Raw genomic sequence first — 8,655 nt, forward strand, 5'->3', positions numbered from 1 at the left:
TTTAAGATAAAAATTGTTTAAGGTTGAGCATGAAAAAGCCTTCTGAAAGGCAATTGAAGCAATCTTGACAAGGAAGAGTACAGCTGCCCAGTCAAACCTAATTTTTATCCAGTTTTCTCCACATTGACAGGAATTTTTTTAAAGATGAAGGTACGTAGTCTACAATCCAATAAGTTTTCGTCTTTTTTTCGATATGTATGCTGTGTACTGTGTACTGTGTATAATATATACACAGGTATAGAAATGTTTATCCGGAACACTCCAAAAACTAGCTACATTCTGGAACAGTTCATTTAAAATGAGCATCAAATAATTTCCAGGTCAAGCAGAAAAATTTCCAACCATTTCCCACTTGTGAACTGCAGGTATATGTTATGTTATGGTTGTTTTTCAACTCGTAATTTCAAGTAGATACGCATAATTTTCTTTATTTTTATTTCCTTGGTTACATACTCACAAAATCCGACATAAAGAAAGTGCAAAGAGAAATAATTATTATAAGGTATAAAGGTTCAAGTATCTACAGGTTTCCACCGTGAAGTCATGTGGCAACGTCGAAGGAGCTCGGCTCAGAGCACAGTTGCTAGGAATGCTTTTGCATTGCTAAAATGAGTGTCAATGGTGTCTACAATACAGTGTACAGTAATGTACACTAAATTGCTATTTATATGTTTTCAATATTGCTGTTTATATGCGTACAATTTTAAGTTTAAATATTACATTGTACAGGGGGTCATCATTATAAATCAGGGATGTGTCCGATAAGATTTAATTACCCGGTAATGTAATTAGGAGTATATATGCATTCCAACATGTACAGTAATATCCCTTGAAATCTCAGCAAATCATCTTGCAATGGGGTCATTATAACATACTGTACTGTATAGTATTTGACATGGAGTTACATTCCTAACAACATTATTTGGCACCATTGATTGATACACAATGGCTCAATATGGCTACTTGTTACACTTAGACAACTGATTAATATATAAGTACACTACAGAGCACAATGTTATTTATTAAGTACTCATAAATACATTACAATATTATGTACTAAGTGTTGAAGACAGTTGTTGTGGTACTCACAAACCATCTTGAGCAGTGAGAGAAGTAGACCATTCATAAGCATCTTAAAAAACAAAAAAACAAACCGTTCTATTGTGTATTTCATTGGGGACGTACAGGTACATTTATACCAGACATCTTGCGATTGCTCATGCACCTAAGGACACATTGAGGTAGGTCAAGGTTTTGATGAATATCAATACAGAAAGCGTGAGACAGGAGCACCAGAGGAAGTCCCGGCGCATGTGTACTACACGTCCCGGTTCATGTGTACTAAAGGACGTCTGAATGCATGTGTACTACAGGACGGATGGGTACATGTGTACTCGAGGACATCCCAATGAATGTGTACCAGAGGACATCCCAGTGCATGTGTACCAGAGAGCTTTTAGGTGCATGTGTCCCAGAGGACGTCTGGATGCATGTGTACTAGAGGACGTCCCGGTGCATATGTACAGAAGGACGTCTGGATACATGTGTACTAGAGGACGTTTGGGTGCATGTGTACCTATGGCCTTTCGAGTGCACATGCACCTAAGGACACATTGAGGTAGGTCAACATTTTGATGAATATCAATACAAAATGCGTGAGACAGGTGCACCAGAGGATGTCCCAGTGCACGTGTACCACAGTGCTTTTAGGTCCATGTGTACCAGAGGACGCCACGGTGCATATGTACTACAGGACGTCTGGGTGCATGTGTACCCAAGTTCTCTTGGGTGCATGTGTACTTGAGGACGTTTGGGTGCATGTGTACCCAAGTTCTCTTGGGTGCATGTGTACCCAAGTTCTCTTGGGTGCATGTGTACCAGAGGATGCCCCGGTGCATGTGTACTAGAGGACGTCTGGGTGCATGTGAACCAAAGTTCTCTTGGGTGCATGTGCACCAGAGGACATCTGGGTGCATGTGTACCCAAGTTCTTTTGGGTGCATGTGTACTAGAGGACGTCTGGGTGCATGTGTACCCAAGTTCTCTTGTGTGCATGTGTACCCAAGTTCTCTTGTGTGCATGTGTACCAGAGGACGTCTGGGTGCATAAGTACTTGAGGACTTTGGATGCATGTGTACCCAAGTTTTCTTGGGTGCATGTGTACCCAAGTTCTCTTGGGTGCACGTGTACCCAAATTCTCTTGGGTGCATGTGTACTGGAGGACGTCGGTGCATGTATACTGGAGGACGTCCCGGTGCAAGAGTACTAGAGGACGTCTGGGTGCATGTGAAGTGTGCACCTAAGGTGAGGCAGGTCAAGATGTACCAGAGGACGTCCCGGTGCATGTGCACTAGAGGACGTCTGGGTGCATGTGTACCCAAGTTCTCTTGGGTGCATGTGTACCCAAGTTTTCTTTGGTGCATGTGTACCAATGGTCTTTCTAGTGCAACAGCACCTAACGACACATTAAGGTAGGTCAAGGTTTTGGTGAATATCAAGACAGAATACCTGAGACAGGTGTACCAGAGGACGTCCCGGTGCATTTGTACTAGAGGACGTCTGGGTGCATATGTACCCAACTTCACTTGGGTGCATGTGTACCAGATGACGTCCCGGTGCATGTGTACTAGAGGACGTCTGGGTGCAAGTGTACCCAAGTTCTCTTGGGTGCATGTGTACCAGAGGACGTCCCGGTGCATGTGTACTAGAGGACGTCTGGGTGCAAGTGTACCCAAGTTCTCTTGGGTGCATGTGTACCCAAGTTCTCTTGGGTGCATGTGTACCAGAGGACGTCCCGGTGCATATGTACTAGAGGGCGTCTGGGTGCATGTGTACCAGAGAACGTCTGGGTACATGTGTACTAGAGGATGTTTGGGTGCATGTGTACCCAAGTTCTCTTGATTGCATGTGTACCAGAGGACATCCTGGTGCATGTGTACTGTAGGACGTCTGGGTGCATGTGTACTGGAGGACGTGTTGGTGCATGTGTACCCAAGTTTTCTTTGGTGCATGTGTACCAGTGATCTTTCGAGTGCACCTGCACCTAACGACACATTAAGGTAGGTCGAGGTTTTGGTGAATATCAAGACAGAATACCTGAGACAGGTGTACCAGAGGACGTCCCGTGTGTACTAGAGGACGTCTGGGTGCATATGTACCCAAGTTCACTTGGGTGCATGTGTACCACAGGACGTCCCGGTGCATGTGTACTAGTGGACGTCTGGGTGCATATGTACCCAAGTTCACTTGGGTGCATGTGTACCAGAGGACGTCCCGGTGCATGTGTACTAGAGGACGTCTCGGTGCAAGTGTACCCAAGTTCTCTTGGGTGCATGTGTACTAGAGGACGTCTCGGTGCATGTGTACCAGTGGTCTTTAGAGTGCACATGCACCTAAGAACATATTGAGGTAGGTCAAGGTTTTGGTGAATATCAAGACAGAATACCTGAGACAGGTGCACCAGAGGACGTCCGGTGTGTACTAGAGGACATCTGGGTGCATGTGTACCCAGGTTCTATTGGGTGCGTTTGTACCGGAGGACGTCCCGGTGCATATGTACTAGAGGACGTCTGGGTGCATGTGTACCAGAGAACGTTTGGGTACATGTGTACCCAAGTTCTCTTGGGTGCATGTGTACCAGAGGACGTCCCGGTGCATGTGTACTGGAGGACATCTGGGTGCATGTGTACTGGAGGACGTCCCAGTGCAAGTGTACCAGAGGAAGTCTGGGTGCATGTGTACCATTGGTCTTTAGAGTGCACATGCACCTAAGGACACATTGAGGTAGGTGAAGGTTTTGATGAATATCAATACAGAATACATGAGACAGGTGCACCAGAGGACGTCCCGGTGCATTTGTACTAGAGGACGTCTGGGTGCATGTGTACCAGAGGACGTCTGGGTGCATGTGTACCCAAGTTCTGTTGGGTGCATGTGTACCAGTGGTCTTTAGAGTGCACATGCACCTAAGGGTCTGGGTGCATGTGTACCCAAGTTCTGTTGGGTGCATGTGTACCCAAGTTCTGTTGGGTGCATGTGTACCAGTTGTCTTTCGAGTGCACATGCACCTAACGACATATTGAGGTAGGTCAAGGTTTTGATGAATATCAATACAGAATACGTGAGACAGGTGCACAACAGGACGTCCGGTGTATGTGTACTAGAGGACGTCTGGGTGCATGTGTACCCAAGTTCTCTTGAGTGCATGTGTACCAGAGGACGTCCCGGTGCATGTGCACTAGAGGACTGGGTGCATGTGTACCCAAGTTCTCTTGGTGCATGTGTACCCAAGTGCATGTCTCTTGAGTGCATGTGTACCAGAGGACGTCCCGGTGCATGTGCACTAGAGGACGTCTGGGTGCATGTGTACCCAAGTTCTCTTGAGTGCATGTGTACCAGAGGACGTCCCAGTGCATGTGTACTAGAGGACGTCTGGGTGCATGTGTACCCAAGTTCTCTTGGGTGCATGTGTACCAGAGGACTTCCCGGTGCATCTGTACTAGACAACGTCTGGGTGCATGTGTACTGGAGGACGTCTGGGTGCATGTGCACCAGTGGTCTTTCGAGTGCACATGCACCTAAGGACATATTGAGGAAGATGAAGGTTTTGATGAATATCAATATAGAATACGTGAGAAAGGTGCACCAGAGGACGTCTCGGTGCATGTGTACTAGAGGACGTCTGGGTGCATGTGTACCAGAGTGCTTTTTGGTGCATGTGTACCAGAGGACGTCGGTGCATGTGCAGAGGACGTCTGGGTGCATGTGTAAGTTCTCTTGGGTGCACCAGAGGACGTCCCGGTGCATGTGGACATGTGTAGAGGACATGTGTACTGGGTGCATGTGTACCCAAGTTCTCTTGGGTGCATGTGTACTGGTGCATGTGTACTAGAGGACGTCTGGGTGCATGTGTCTGGTGCATGTGTGGGTGCATGTGTACAAGTGGTCTTTCGAGTGCACATGCACCTAAGGACATATTGAGGTAGGTCAAGGTTTTGATGAATATCAATACAGAATACGTGAGACAGGTGCACCAGAGGACGTCCCTGTGTACTAGAGGACGTCTGGGTGCTGTTTAGGTGCATGTGTACCAGAGGACGTCCCGGTGCATGTGTACTAGAGGAGCATGTGTACGTCTGGGTGCATGTGTACTAGAGGACGTCTGGGTGCATGTGCACTACGTCTGGGTGCACGTGTACCAATGGTCTTTAGAGTGCACATGCACCTAAGGACACATTGAGGTAGGTCAAGGTTTTCATGAATATCAAGACAGAATACGTGAGACAGGTGCACCAGAGGACGTCCCTGTGCATGTGTACTAGAGGACGTCTGGGTGCATGTGTACCTAATTGGGTGCATGTGTACCAGAGGACGTCCCGGTGCATGTGTACTAGAGGACGTGCTGGGTGCATGTGTACCCAAGTTCTCTTGGGTGCATGTGTACCAGAGGACGTCCCGATGCATGTGTACTAGAGGACGTCTGGGTGCACGTGTCCCAATGGTCTTTAGAGTGCACATGCACCTAAGGACACATTGAGGTAGGTCAAGGTTTTGATGAATATCAAGACAGAATACATGAGACAGGTGCACCAGAGGACGTCCCGGTGCATGTGTACTAGAGGACGTATGGGTGCATGTGTACCAGAGGACGTCTGGGTGCATGTGTACCCAAGTTCTCTTGGGTGCATGTGTACCAGTGGTATTTAGAGTGCACATGCACCTAAGGGTCTGGGTGCATGTGTACCCAAGTTCTCTTGGGTGCATGTGTGCCCAAGTTCTCTTGCGTGCATGTGTACCAGAGGACGTCCTGGTGCATCTGTACTAGAAAACGTCTGGGTGCCTGTGTACTGGAGGACGTCTGGGTGCATGTGTATCAGTGGTCTTTCGAGTGCACATGTACCTAATGGTCTGGGTGCATGTGTACCCAAGTTTTCTTGGGTGCATATGTATCCAAGTTTTCTTGGGTGCATGTGTACCAGTGGTCTTTAGAGTGCACATGCACCTAAGGACATATTGAGGTAGGTCAAGGTTTTCATGAATATCAATACAGAATACGTGAGACAGGTGCACCAGAGGACGTCTGGGTGCATGTGTACCCAAGTTCTCTTGGGTGCATGTGTACCCAAGTTCTCTTTGGTGCATGTGTACCAATGGTCTTTCGAGTGCACCTGCACCTAACGACACATTAAGGTAGGTCAAGGTTTTGGTGAATATCAAGACAGAATACCTGAGACAGATGTACCAGAGGACGTCCCGGTGCATTTGTACTAGAGGACATGTGTCTGGGTGCATATGTACCCAAGTTCACTTGGGTGCATGTGTACCAGAGGACGTCCCGGTGCATGTGTACTAGAGGACGTCTGGGTGCAAGTGTACCCAAGTTCTCTTGGGTGCATGTGTACCCAAGTTCTCTTGGGTGCATGTGTACCAGAGGACGTCCCGGTGCATATGCACTAGAGGGCGTCTGGGTGCATGTGTACCAGAGATTGTCTGGGTACATGTGTACTAGAGGACGTTTGGGTGCATGTGTACCCAAGTTCTCTTGAGTGCATGTGTACCAGAGGACGTCCCAGTGCATGTGTACTAGAGGACGTCTGGGTGCATGTGTACCCAAGTTCTCTTGGGTGCATGTGTACCAGAGGACTTCCCGGTGCATCTGTACTAGACAACGTCTGGGTGCATGTGTACTGGAGGACGTCTGGGTGCATGTGCACCAGTGGTCTTTCGAGTGCACATGCACCTAAGGACATATTGAGGAAGATGAAGGTTTTGATGAATATCAATATAGAATACGTGAGAAAGGTGCACCAGAGGACGTCTCGGTGCATGTGTACTAGAGGACGTCTGGGTGCATGTGTACCAGAGTGCTTTTTGGTGCATGTGTACCAGAGGACGCCTCGGTGCATATGTACAAGAGGACGTCTGGGTGCATGTGTACCCAAGTTCTCTTGGGTGCAAGAGTACCTAAGTTCTCTTGGGTGCATGTGTACCAGAGGACGTCCCAGCACATGTGTACCAGAGTGCTTTTAGGTGCATGTGTACCAGAGGACGCCTCGGTGCATATGTAGAAGAGGACGTCTGTTTGCATGTGTACCCAAGTTCTCTTGGGTGCATGTGTACCAGAGGACGTCCCGGTGCATGTGTACTAGAGGACGTCTGGGTGCATGTGTACCCAAGTTCTCTTGGGTGCATGTGTACCAGAGGACGTCTTGGTGCATGTGTACTGGAGGACGTCTGGGTGCATGTGTACCCAAGTTCTCTTGGGTGCATGTGTACCAGAGGACTTCCCGGTGCATCTGTACTAGACAACGTCTGGGTGCATGTGTACTGGAGGACGTCTGGGTGCATGTGCACCAGTGGTCTTTCGAGTGCACATGCACCTAAGGACATATTGAGGAAGATGAAGGTTTTGATGAATATCAATATAGAATACGTGAGAAAGGTGCACCAGAGGACGTCTCGGTGCATGTGTACTAGAGGACGTCTGGGTGCATGTGTACCAGAGTGCTTTTTGGTGCATGTGTACCAGAGGACGCCTCGGTGCATGTGTACAAGAGGACGTCTGGGTGCATGTGTACCCAAGTTCTCTTGGGTGCAAGAGTACCTAAGTTCTCTTGGGTGCATGTGTACCAGAAGACGTCCCAGCACATGTGTACCAGAGTGCTTTTAGGTGCATGTGTACCAGAGGACGCCTCGGTGCATATGTAGAAGAGGACGTCTGTTTGCATGTGTACCCAAGTTCTCTTGGGTGCATGTGTACCAGAGGACGTCTGCGTGCATGTGTACCCGAGGACGTCTGGGTGCATGTGTACCCAAGTTCTCTTGGGTGCATGTGTACCAGAGGACGTCTCGGTGCATGTACTGGAGGACGTCTGGGTGCATGTGTACCCAAGTTCTCTTGGGTGCATGTGTACCAGAGAACGTCCCGGTGCATCTGTACTAGAGAACGTCTGGGTGTATGTGTATCAGTGGTCTTTCGATTGCACATGCACCTAAGGACATATTGAGGTAGGTCAAGGTTTTGATGAATATCAATACAGAATACGTGAGACAGGGGCACCAGAGGACGTCCCGGTGCATGTGTACTAGAGGACGTCTGGGTGCATGTGTACCCAAGTTCTCTTGGGTGCACGTGTACCCAAATTCTCTTGGGTGCATGTGTACTGGAGGACGTCGGTGCATGTATACTGGAGGACGTCCTGGTGCAAGAGTACTAGAGGACGTCTGGGTGCATGTGTACAAGTGGTCTTTCGAGTGCACATGCACCTAAGGACATATTGAGGCAGGTCAAGGTTTTGATGAAAATCAATACAGAATACGTGAGACAGGGGCACCAGAGGACGTCCCGGTGCATGTGTACTAGAGGACGTCTGGGTGCATGTGTACCCAAGTTCTCTTGGGTGCATGTGTACCCAAGTTCTCTTGGGTGCATGTGTACTAGAGGACGTCTGGGTGCATGTGTACCTATATTCTCTTGGGTGCATGTGTACCAGAGGATGCCCTGGTGCATGTGTACTAGAGGACGTCTGGGTGCACGTGTACCAATGGTCTTTAGAGTGCACATGCACCTAAGGACACACTGAGGTAGGTCAAGGTTTTGATGAATATCAATGCAGAATACGTGAGACAGGTGCACCAGAGGACGTTCCTGTGCATG

Source organism: Homarus americanus, unplaced genomic scaffold, assembly GCF_018991925.1.
Source record: "Homarus americanus isolate GMGI-L3 unplaced genomic scaffold, GMGI_Hamer_2.0 scaffold6317, whole genome shotgun sequence".
In the NCBI taxonomy this organism is placed as follows: domain Eukaryota; kingdom Metazoa; phylum Arthropoda; class Malacostraca; order Decapoda; family Nephropidae; genus Homarus; species Homarus americanus.